The sequence below is a fragment of the Oncorhynchus mykiss genome, chromosome 25, assembly GCF_057628025.1.
Source record: "Oncorhynchus mykiss isolate SJ-2025 chromosome 25, ASM5762802v1, whole genome shotgun sequence".
Lineage (NCBI taxonomy): Eukaryota > Metazoa > Chordata > Actinopteri > Salmoniformes > Salmonidae > Oncorhynchus > Oncorhynchus mykiss.
The window spans coordinates 16,403,278-16,416,399 of NC_143046.1; the positions used below are offsets into that span (position 1 = coordinate 16,403,278).

At 42.9% G+C, this 13,122-nt stretch overlaps 1 pseudogene across 1 annotated transcript; it reads left to right on the forward strand.

Annotated features, from left to right (window-relative positions):
* The first annotated feature begins 1,618 nt into the window (after nt 1-1,618).
* On the forward strand, nt 1,619-8,993 carry LOC149971543 (uncharacterized; annotated as a pseudogene). The gene has a single exon (XR_016491798.1). The product of XR_016491798.1 is annotated as an uncharacterized LOC149971543 (transcript).
* The last annotated feature ends 4,129 nt before the right edge of the window (nt 8,994-13,122 follow it).

Consider the following 13,122-nt stretch of genomic DNA (forward strand, 5'->3'; position numbering starts at 1 on the left):
TCTGAGCACTTTTTGAAAGGGGTTTAAAATCAAAAGAACTGAGTCTACCAAAATGTAGGATTTATATTTAAGAACAGTTGATACATTTAACTGAGTGTGGCACTGCAGTACTAGAACAACATTGTGGACTGTCTGACTGCCTAGGTAAGAGAGGGTTGGGAACACTGTAGTAGATAAAGGAGAGGGTTGGCGACACTGTAGTAGATAAAGGAGAGGGTTGGGAACACTGTAGTAGATAAAGGAGAGGGTTGGGAACACTGTAGTAGATAAAGGAGAGGGTTGGGAACACTGTAGTAGATAAAGGAGAGGGTTGGGAACACTGTAGTAGATAAAGGAGAGGGTTGGGAACACTGTAGTAGATAAAGGAGAGGGTTGGGAACACTGTAGTAGATAAAGGAGAGGGTTGGGAACACTGTAGTAGATAAAGGAGAGGGTTGGGAACACTGTAGTAGATAAAGGAGAGGGTTGGGAACACTGTAGTAGATAAAGGAGAGGGTTGAGAAACACTGTAGTAGATAAAGGAGAGGGTTGGGAACACTGTAGTAGATAAAGGAGAGGGTTGGGAACACTGTAGTAGATAAAGGAGAGGGTTGGGGGACACAAATTTGTTTACATCCCTGTTTGTTTGCATTTATTATTTGCCAAGAAAATCCATCCACCTGACAAGTGTGGCATATCAAGAAGCTTGTGCTGGGGACAATAAATGGCCGCTCTAAAATGTGCAGTTTTGTCACACAACACAATGCCACAGATGACTCAAGTTTTGAGAGAGCGTGCAATTGGCAAGCTGACTGCAGGAATGTCCATTTGAGCTGTTGCCAGAGAATGTAATGTTAATTTCTCTACCATAAGCCGCCTCCAACGTTGTTTTAGAGAATTTGGCAGTAAGTCCAACCAGCCTCACAACCGTAGACCACGTGTAACCACGCCAGCCCAGGACCTCCACATCCAGCTTCTTCACCTGCGAGAACAGCCACCCGGACAGCTGATAAAACTGTGAATTTTCACAACCAAATAATTTCTGCACCAGGGTCTTGACTAGGGTTGCAAAAGGGTCAGAAACTTTCCGGTAAATGTCAAGAATTTTTCATGAAAATTTTCCTGGAAGGTTAAGCCCGGGATTTTGGGGAACTTTGCTTGAATTCATAAAAAAAAAGTTAGCTTATAACAGTGAACTTTTTTTGTGGGATACACCTAAGTCAATTATAGGTCTTGTGGCATATTTGGTTAAACTATCCCCAATTCAATGGAATTGCAACCCTCGGCATGCACAGTGCATTCTTCCATCACATGTACAGCTGATACTCAAGATCTTGCACACTAATGAGATACTATTGAGCCCACACTACTACACTGTCTGAGCCAAGGACTACATGCTTTCTGCTAAGTTTTGATTACAATACTTGGTGGGGTGAATATATTTTATATGACATACAGTGCCTTGCGAAAGTATTCGGCCCTTTTGAACTTTGCGACCTTTTGCCACATTTCAGGCTTCAAACATAAAGATATAAAACTGTATTTTTTTGTGAAGAATCAACAACAAGTGGGACACAATCATGAAGTGGAATGACATTCATTGGATATTTCAAACTTTTTTAACAAATCAAAAACTGAAAAATTGGGCGTGCAAAATGATTCAGCCCCTTTACTTTCAGTGCAGCAAACTCTCTCCAGAAGTTCAGTGAGGATCTCTGAATGATCCAATGTTGACCTAAATGACTAATGATGATAAATACAATCCACCTGTGTGTAATCAAGTCTCCGTATAAATGCACCTGCACTGTGATAGTCTCAGAGGTCCGTCAAAAGCGTAGAGAGCATCATGAAGAACAAGGAACACACCAGGCAAGTCCGAGATACTGTTGTGAAGAAGTTTAAAGCCGGATTTGGATACAAAAAGATTTCCCAAGCTTTAAACATCCCAAGGAGCACTGTGCAAGCGATAATATTGAAATGGAAGGAGTATCAGACCACTGCAAATCTACCAAGACCTGGCCGTCCCTCTAAACTTTCAGCTCATACAAGGAGAAGACTGATCAGAGATGCAGCCAAGAGGCCCATGATCACTCTGGATGAACTGCAGAGATCTACAGCTGAGGTGGGAGACTGTCCATAGGACAACAATCAGTTGTATATTGCACAAATCTGGCCTTTATGGAAGAGTGGCAAGAAGAAAGCCATTTCTTAAAGATATCCATAAAAAGTGTCTTTTAAAGTTTGCCACAAGCCACCTGGGAGACACACCAAACATGTGGAAGAAGGTGCTCTGGTCAGATGAAACCAAAATTGAACTTTTTGGCAACAATGCAAAACGTTATGTTTGGCGTAAAAGCAACACCGCTGAACACACCATCCCCACTGTCAAACATGGTGGTGGCAGCATCATGGTTTGGGCCTGCTTTTCTTCAGCAGGGACAGGGAAGATGGTTCAAATTGATGGGAAGATGGATGGAGCCAAATACAGGACCATTCTGGAAGAAAACCTGATGGAGTCTGCAAAAGACCTGAGACTGGGATGGAGATTTGTCTTCCAACAAGACAATGATCCAAAATATAAAGCAAAATCTACAATGGAATGGTTCAAAAATAAACATATCCAGGTGTTAGAATGGCCAAGTCAAAGTCCAGCCATGAATCCAATCGAGAATCTGTGGAAAGAACTGAAAACTGCTGTTCACAAATTCTCTCCATCCAACATCACTGAGCTCGAGCTGTTTTGCAAGGAGGAATGGGAAAAAATGTCAGTCTCTCGATGTGCAAAACTGATAGAGACATACCCCAAGCGACTTACAGCTGTAATCGCAGCAAAAGGTGGCGCTACAAAGTATTAACTTAAGGGGGCTGAATAATTTTGCACGCCCAATTCTTCAGTTTTTGATTTGTTAAAAAAGTTTGAAATATCCAATAAATGTCGTTCCACTTCATGATTGTGTCCCACTTGTTGTTGATTCTTCACAAAAAAATACAGTTTTATATCTTTATGTTTGAAGCCTGAAATGTGGCAAAAGGTCGCAAAGTTCAAGGGGGCCGAATACTTTCGCAAGGTGCTGTACATGATTTTTTGTTAACTAGTAAATAGTAGCATACAGCAAAGTGTGTTTAAATAATTTCTTACTTGTTAACAATTTCTGCTAGTTAGTTTTTGCTACCTGTGGGTTTTAGCTTGCTTTAGCCTGCTAACTGATGAGTGTTAATTCACCTGTTTCCATACATGTTTCATTTTAAAACATTTATCTTACAAAGGAGTTGTTTAATCTAACTGCTTAACTATTTATCTGTACATGGAATTGATTTGGGTTTTTATTTACTCATTTTTTTCTCATCTTTACAGGAAAATGCCACAGGCACTATCTGATGTGTGGACATTTCACTGCAAATACTGTGCCAAATCATATGTGAAGAATGCAACAAAGATACAGAATCATCTGACCAAGTGCATAAAGTTCCCTCAGCGCTCACAACAACAACTTCTATTCGAGGTGAAAATAATGAATCAGACACCTTATCGATAGCAACAGCTCATGGTCCTCCTAGAATCAGAAGGTTTTTTTACTCAATGGAGGAACGTAGTCAGAGAAATGCTGATGAATGCCTTGCTCGAGGTATGTATGCAACTGGTTCACCTCTGATGCTCACAGGCAATGTGTATTGGAAGAGATTTCGGAATGTTCTTCGCCCAACATACACCCCTCCAACCAGACATGCTTTATCTACTCATTTTCTGGATGCAGAGTTCAACAGAGTTCAAGTGAAGGTCAAGCAAATAATAGAGAAAGCAGACTGTATTGCAATCATCTCTGATGGGTGGTCGAATGTTCGTGGGCAAGGAATAATTAACTACATCATCTCCACCCCTCAACCAGTATTCTACAAGAGCACAGACACAAGGGACAGACACACCGGTCTCTACATTGCAGATGAGCTGAAGGCAGTCATCAATAATCTTGGACCACAGAAGGTATTTGCACTAGCGACAGACAATGCTGCGAACATGAAGGCTGCTTGGTCTAAAGTTGAGGAGTCCTACCCTCACATGACACCCATTTGCTGTGCTGCTCATGTATTGAATCTGCTCCTCAAGGACATCATGCCACTGAAAACAATGGATATACTCTGCAAGAGAGCCAAGGAAATGGTTAGGTATGTGAAGGGTCATAAAGTTATAGCAGCAATCTACCTCACCAAATATAGTGAGAAGAATAAAAGCACCACATTGAAGATGTCCAGCATCACCCGTTGGGGTGGTGTTGTCATCATGTTTGACAGTCTCCTGGAGGGGAAGGAGTCTCTCCAAGAAATGGCCATATCACAGTCTGCCGATATGGACAGCCCCATCAAGAGGATCCTCCTGGATGATGTATTTTCGGAGAGAGTGGTAAGCAGCCTGAAACTCCTGAAACCTATAGCAGTAGCCATCGCACAGTTTGAAGGAGACAATAGCATCCTGTCTGATGTTCAGACTCTGCTTGCAGATGTAAGAGAAGAAATTTGTACTGCCCTGCCCACATCACTGTTGCTCCAATCAGAGGAAACTGCAGTTCTGAAATACATCAAAAAGCGTGAAGACTTCTGCCTGAAGCCCATCCATGCCACAGTGTACATGTTGGACCCCAAGTATGCTGGGAAGAGCCATCTGTCTGGTGCAGAGATCTACAAGGCCTATGGTGTCATCACAACCATGTCTCGCCACCTTAGCCTGGATGAGGGCAAGGTTCTTGGCAGTCTGGCAAAGTACATTTCCAAGCAACGGCTTTGGGATGGAGATGCAATATGGCAGTCATGCCAACATATCTCATCAGCCACCTGGTGCAAGGGACTTTGTGGATCTGAGGCTCTTTCCCCTGTTGCTTCCATCATCCTCCAAATCCCACCAACATCAGAGCGCAACTGGTCTTTGTTTAGAAACACACACACAGCAAAGCACACAGCAGGCTGACCAATACAAGGATTGAAAAATCCGGGCAAATTTGAGGCTTTTTGAGCCTGACAACAAGCCATCCTCAATAAAGCTGGAAAGTGACAGTGAAGATGAGGCCTCGGAGTCTGATGTTCAAGAGGTGGACATTTAGGAGGTTCAGGGAGAAGACATGGAAGCTTCAGTTTAGAGTTTTTACAGATGTATTTTGAAAATGTTTTTTGGAGATGCGATGGATCATTGGGGATCATTCAATATTCCCTTTCTTTTGTTGTTCAGTGAAATCACCCCATGTGAAGAGTCAACTCATTTAATTAAAGTTCAATTCGTAACTAAATCGTTTTTAAAATGTCTATTGGAAGGATTTCATAATTCGCAATTATGTCTACTTATGATAAGGTAAAAGGTTAATGTTTCTGTCTCCATATGATATGGTAAATATATCCAATGCAAAAAACATCTTAATTTAAATGGTATTAATTTTCATTTGCATATAAATCCATTAAATCCCATATATTCCTGTTAATTCCAATATATTCCCGTTAATTCCCATGGAAAGTTTCCACCTCTGAATATTCCCCATTATGTGCAACCCTAGTCTTCACCTGACTGAAGTCCGGCGTCGTAACCGACAGCATGTATGGCGTAGTGTGGGCGAGCAGTTTGCTGATGTCAACGTTGTGAACAGAGTGCCCCGTGGTGGTGGTGGGGTTATGGTATGGGCAGGCAGGCAGAAGCTACTGAGAACAAACACAATTCCATGTAATCGGTGCCAACTTGAATGCCAAAGATACTGTGACGAGATTCTGAGGTCCATTGTCGTGTCATTCATCTGCCACCGTCACCTCATGTTTCAGCATGATAATGCACGGCCCCATGTCACAAGGATCTGTACACAATTCCTGGAACCTGAAAATGTCCCAGTTCTTCCATGGCCTGCATACTCGGACATGTCACCCATAGAGCATTTTTGAGATGCTCTGGATTGACGTGTAGGACAGCGTGTTCCAGTTCCAGTCAATATTCAGCAACTTCGCACATCCATGGAGTAGTTCGCACATCCATGGAGTAGTTACATGCACAGAAACACATCTGAAATCAGGCTACCTGATGGCACTTTGATAAATGCAGAAAATTGCCAATCACAGCAGCGAACACGTTATTTTTGGGAAGCATATTTGATTCTGAGTTCGGACATATAACGTTTGTATGTGAAAATTAATTCTACTATGAATACATTCAGTTGTTCCAAACTCACTTCACTTGCACTAAAGAAGGAGGCACGCTCAGCTGTTGCTAGCTAGCACATGCGCAGATCAAATACACCGCTGGAACACCGATTATGGTGTTTACATGTTCTAATCATTCAAAATATTGAGAAAACCAGCTGTTTTAATCGGCATATGCTTATTTCTTGGGCACAGGGACTATGGTGGTCTGCTTGAAGCATGTTGGTATTACAAACTCAATCACGGACATGTTGAAAATGTCAGTGAAGACACCTGCCAGTTGGTCAGCACATGCCCGGAGCACCCATCCTGGTAATCCGTCTGGCCCATCGGCTTTGTGAATGTTGACCTGTTTAAAGGTCTTACTCACGTCGGCTACGGAAAGCGTGATCACACAGTCGTCCAGATCAGCTGATGCTCTCATGCATGCCTCGGTGTTGCTTGTCTTGAAGCGAGCATAGCTCTTTTGGTAGGCTCGTGTCACTGGGCAGCTCATGGCTGTGCTTCCCTTTGTAGTCTGTAATAGTTTGCAAGCCCTGCCACATCTGACAAGCGTCAGAGCCGGTGTAGTACGATTCAATCTTAGTCCTGTATTGGCACTTTGCCTGTTTGATGGTTTCGTTGGAGGGCATAGCAGGATTTCTTGTAAGCTTCCGGGTTAGAGTCCCGCACCTTGAAAGCGGCAGCTCTACCCTTTAGCTCAGTGCGAATGTTGCCTATAATCCATGGCTTCTGGTTGGGGTACGTACGTACAGTCACTGTGGGGACGACGTCCTCAATGCACTTATTGATGAAGCCAGTGACTGATGTGGTGTACTCCTCAATGTCATTGGAAGAATCCCGGAACATGTTTCAGTCCATGATAGCAAAACAGTCCTGTGGTTTAGCATCTGCTTCATCTGACCACTTTTTTATAGACCGAGTCACTGGTGCTTCCTGCTTTCATTTTTGCTTGTAAGCAGAATCAGATTTTCCAAATGGATGGCGAGGGATAGCTTTGTACGCATCTCTGTGTGTGGAGTAAAGGTGATTTAGAAATATTTTCCCTCTGGTTGCGCATTTAACATGCTGATAGTAATTAGGTAAAACTGATTTAAGTTTCCCTGCATTAAAGTCCCTGGCCACTAGGAGCGCCGCCTCTGGGTGTGCGGTTTCCTGTTTGCTTATTTCCTTATACAGCTGACTGAGTGCGGTCTTAGTGCCAGCATCCATCTGTGGTGGTAAATAAACAGACACGAAAAAAAGAGATAAAATTATCATGAGATACTCTACTTCAGGCAAGCAAAATCTAGAGACTTCCTTAGATTTTGTGCACCAGCTGTTGTTTACAAATATACACAGACCCCCCCTCCCCCCATTCATTCATTCACGATTCAGTGAAACATACGATATTACAGTTCTTGATGTCCCGTCGGTAGGATATTTGTGATCGTACCTTGTCTAATTTATTGTCCAATGATTGTACATTGGCAAGTAATATTGATGGTAAGGGCAGATTTCCCACTCCCGTCAGCGGATCCTTACAAGGCACCCCACCCTGTGTCCTCTATACCTGCGTCTATTTCTCTTACCAATGACTGGGATTTCGGCCTTGTCGGGTGTCTGAAGTACATCCTGTGCATCCTGCTTGTTGAAGAAAAAATCTTAGTTTAATCGGAGGTGTGTGATCTGTCCTGATATCCAGAAGCTCTTTTTGCCGTGGAAGAAACATTTTGTACAAAATAAGTTACAAATACCACAAAGAAAAACACATAACAGCACAATTGGTTAGGCGCCCGTAAAACGGCTGCCATTTCTTCCGGCACCATTTTATTCACGTCATTCTTAGCTAAGTGGTATAGTCGTTGTGCATTGTTAAAAACCTCTTTGGGCTAACCAACATCCGGTGAAATTGCAGAGCACGAAATTCAGAATACAACATTCGGAATATTAAACATTCATGAACATACAAGTGTCCTACATAATTTAAAAGCTTAACTTCTTGTTAAACCATGCTGCTTTGTCAGATTTCAAAAAGGCTTTATGGCAAAAGCATACCATGCGATTATCTGAGGACAGCGCCCCGCGTACAAAAGCATTACAAACATTTTCTAAACAAGCAGAGGCGTCACGAAAGTCAGAAATAGCGATAAAATAAATAATTCACCTTTGAAGATCTTCCTCTGTTTGCAATCCCAAGGCTCCCAGCTACATCACAAATGGTCCATTTGTTCGATAAAGTCCTTCTTTACATCCCAAAAAAGTAAGTTTAGTTGGCGCGTTTGATTCAGTAATCCACCTGTTTCCCTCGTTCAAAATGCATACAAAGGAATCCCAAAAGTTACCAATAAACTTCATCTAAACAAGTCAAACAATGTTTCTAATCAATCCTCAGGTACCCTAATATGTAAATAAACGATCAAATTTAATGTAGTATACATTATGTTAGTATGGGTATTCGAACACAGCTTCTGACTGGTTTTCTGATCCACCCCCCTACCTTTCTGTAAGGTACAGTATCTGTGACCAATAGATGCATATCTGTATTCCCAGACATGTGAAATGTATAGATTTGGGCCTAATGTATAGATTTGGGTCTTATTTCAATTGACCGATTTCCTTATATGAACTGTAAAGCAGTAAAATCTTGAAATTGCTGCATGTTGCGTTTATGTTTTTATTCAGTGTACATACTACTCTGAAGAATGTGGTAAAGGCATTAGAAGCTGTAAACCTTAAGTACAAACTCTACAGTACCACGACTGCTGGGGGTATGACTGGGATGTGACCAAGAATAAAAAGAATGTCAACACGTATATACACATTTTACCAACTCCTTTTGGAATCCCAATAAACAAGCTAACAGTCAATATTCTCTATTAAAGTTTTGTATTTTTATTTGACCAAACCACAAATTTATAACACAACACTAAAGTTAATTGAAAACCCTGTCCACAGGTACATAACACACAATGATAGCCTACATAAAACAGCTGGCTGCTCAGCTTAGACAGCATACAGTGTGGGGCTGGAGACATCTCTATCACCTATCTCCAGTGGTTTCTGCTTCTGTCAGAGAGAGAGAGAGACTGCTGCTGCAGATATGAGACTCTAGTCTAATGTTTATACAACTGCAACAACGTTGTAGACAAGTATACAGAGCATGGGCTACTAGCTTTGGATTCAGGTCCATTTCAGAACAGCAGACATTCCTGGTGAATCACAGAAAATCACATCTTTGTCAGTGGGATGGAGGTGGTATGTACAGGTCTAGGACACTCCATCCTCATCCCCTGGTTCAGCCCCTGTCCCAGTTCCTATACCATCCCCATCCCCTGGTTCAGCCCCTGCCCCAGTTCCTATACCATCCCCATCCCCTGGTTCAGCCCCTGTCCCAGATCCTATACCATCCCCATCCCCTGGTTCAGCCCCTGCCCCAGTTCCTATACCATCCCCATCCCCTGGTTCAGCCCCTGTCCCAGTTCCTATACCATCCCCATCCCCTGGTTCAGCCCCTGTCCCAGTTCCTATACCATCCCCATCCCCTGGTTCAGCCCCTGTCCCGGTTCCTATACCATCCCCATCCCCTGGTTCAGCCCCTGTCCCAGTTCCTATACCATCCCCATCCCCTGGTTCAGCCCCTGTCCCAATTCCTATACCATCCCCATCCCCTGGTTCAGCCCCTGTCCTGGTTCCTATACCATCCCCATCCCCTGGTTCAGCCCCTGTCCCAGTTCCTATACCATCCCCATCCCCTGGTTCAGCCCCTGTCCTGGTTCCTATACCATCCCCATCCCCAGGTGTTTTTCCTGCCTCTGGTTCGGCTTCTGTTGCCCAGGGGACAGGGGCTGAACTCTTTCTCCAGCTGCCATAGGGAGTCCCCCAGATCAGGACTGATCCGCTGCACCACCATGTCATAGGCCATCCACGTCAGTAGCACTGGGAAACCACAGGGGAGACAAGAGGGACATGGCTGTCAGAGTCAGACAGTAGTGGGCCATACTAAGTATGATTTAAAACACATGGCAGAATTTGTATTGAATTGCACACACCCATTAACTTTTCTAAATGCAATTTAAAAAAAGGGTGGGTAGTAAATTAAATATGGCAGTAGGGTTAGGAATTGTCAAAGTAAAAAGACAGTGTCAGCTATTTTTTCTAAGAATAACACTAGCTACATCACACAGATGCTTAATAACGCTAGCTTTAATCATTCTCTCTAAATCCTTGATAAACTCCATCATCTCTTCGCCACAGTCATCGCCACAGCCATCTACAACCCCCCATATATTCTCATCAAGATTTGAATAACTAACATTAGCTAGTTAATAGCTAGTTTATTAGCTAGTTAACATTAATGGTTCCAACCAACACTGTAAATTATGAATGAATGTACCTAACTGACTGTGATAAATACGTATAGGGTAAATAAGCATAAGGTATGGACGTGGATTAACTGGTTTATACATTTTCAAATCCGTTTTATTTTTGTGACATTTGATTGACAGGTTCACGCAGGTAGCTAAATTCATCATTAGAACCATAGGATTGTATAAGATGAACTTAGCCTTAAGACGCTATTGGGAAACCGGGCCCAGCAAAACGGATGAAAGACTGTGGCGGTATAGTGAGAACAAGGACATCTAGTGGTCAAAACGTGGTACTTTCACACTACTTGATGGTGAATGACGCAAGTGATTTCAATTACTTATTTCTTTGAACAGGGGGGAACAAAACATTACCAGATTCACAGAGAATACATTATATAGTATGGAGAAGCTATATTCCAAGCCGCAGCTTCATAATACTTGTCAAACATAGAGAACTTATACTGTTTATTGGTTGTTGGGGTTGGATTGGCATGAGGCGTAGGGGGTCCGTGGGTGGCTTTTTACAATTTTTGGGGATTCCTCATGCTCATTGGTAGGAAGAAGTTTGGTCCAAATTGGATGTTAGAACTATATTTATTTGATATTACCTGAATCCTATAAATTAAAGTTGGGAGCAATAAATAGCTTTATTTCCCCCGGGATCAAAATAGATTTCAACAAAATAATTTTTCAGGAATGCCAACCTTACCTGTTTCTAACTACAGAAACCATTTCAGAACAATCTGAGATGGTGGGTGTCATGGCTTGCTGAAGTGACATGGAATGACTCATGTACTGTATGTGTAACAGTTCTGCTTCCTCACCTCACCCCTACCTGGGCTCAAACCATGGACCCTCTACACACATCAACAACTGCCTCCCACGAAGCATAGTTATCCATTGCTCCACAAAAGCTGCGGCCATTACAGAGCAAGAAACAACTACTTCAAGGTTTCAGAACGAGTGACGTCACCGATTGAAACGCTATTAGTGCGCACCACCACTAACTAGCTAACCATTTCACACCGGTTGCATATGCAATTGCCCAATGTTTTAATGTCTGTCAAACAGTTATTCCATTAAATGTGAGATATTTTGGCCTTACTACTGTTATTTTCAGTGTTCGCTTTATCCAGAAACCCTGCTTTTTCAGGGACTCCCTGAAACTTATCTGAGGCCCCTGGGGGTCCCATAGGGGGTCCCGGCTTGTTGTGCAAATCCCTGGCTAGAGGAAGTTGTTTGTATGGCTGAATAGTGCAACATTCTGTGGTCTGTTTCAATACCCAGGAGATAAGCCTGTAAAGTCAAGGTGAAGGTTCAATGTACACTAGACTAGAACACACAGTCCTGTTTTTGTTTTTTCAAACAAGCAGAGAAATAAGCTACTTCTGTGCTCACTGGGGCTATTGTGGCGTTTCCTTTACTACACTATGAGTTTTAGACCATAGCAGCACTTCCTACTTTGGCACTCTCATTGTCGATAGAAGTTGTTGTTCTGCAAAATGGCAGCCACTAAAGGCTTCTCTGAACTTTGAATCAACAGGTTCACCAACTTGCAACTCCCACTCCAAATCAACGTGCAACTCCCACTCCAAACCAACGTGCAACTCCCACTCCAAACCAACGTGCAACTCCCACTCCAAACCAACTTGCAACTCCCACTCCAAACCAACGTGCAACTCCCACTCCAAACCAACGTGCAACTCCCACTCCAAACCAACGTGCAACTCCCACTCCAAACCAACGTGCAACTCCCACTCCAAACCAACGTGCAACTCCCACTCCAAACCATCTTGCAACTCCCACTCCAAACCAACCTGCAACTCCCACTCCAAACCAACTTGCAACACCCACTCCAAAACAACCGATTCCTCGACTCCTTGCCTGTCGACTCCCATTTATGTGTGTCAAGCTTCTCGAACCCTAAAATTCGATATTTTTGCAACGGAGGAAACTAGTTTTCGTAGGCTACTTCAGAGAACACAATCTCTCATGTATTTCACAGCAAAGAAAGAGCGAGCCAGCGAGTTTGAGATAGGGGAGGGGTACAGTCAGGCATGTTGGCCACCAGGCAGACAGAACTGCATCGGTAATCAAAATATGTATTGGCTATGGCAGTGCTGTATTTTATACTTTTGGTGAATTTACGAGGCAGATTACCAAAGATATAGCCGACTGTCTGCCTGCCCTGATCCACTCTCTCTCTCGCCTGCTCTTTCTCTTCGCTATGAAAAACGCTAGTGTGTGTTTGGTCTTTGGTCCGCTGCGTATAGAAATTATCGGCCTACTTCTTAGGCTGGCTGTTGATGTCTTAGGCAGTGGCGGTTCTAGCACCATTCTGCACCAACTGCAATTTGTATTCAGACATTTGGAACAACACAAATAAATAATCATAACATTTAAAAATATATACAAAAATAAGACTCATAAATATATTTTTTAAAAAGTAACAAAGACAAATATAAACAAATTTGTGTTTTTGTGCACTTGAGCATCAATACATTACTCATCCCCCAACACCGTCAACCAAGTGTTACGGTGCGTGAATGAGGACCCAAAAGCGAATTAACGTAAACAGAGCTTCTTTAATAACAAAACAAAACGTAGGCTCAGATGGACCGGCAGG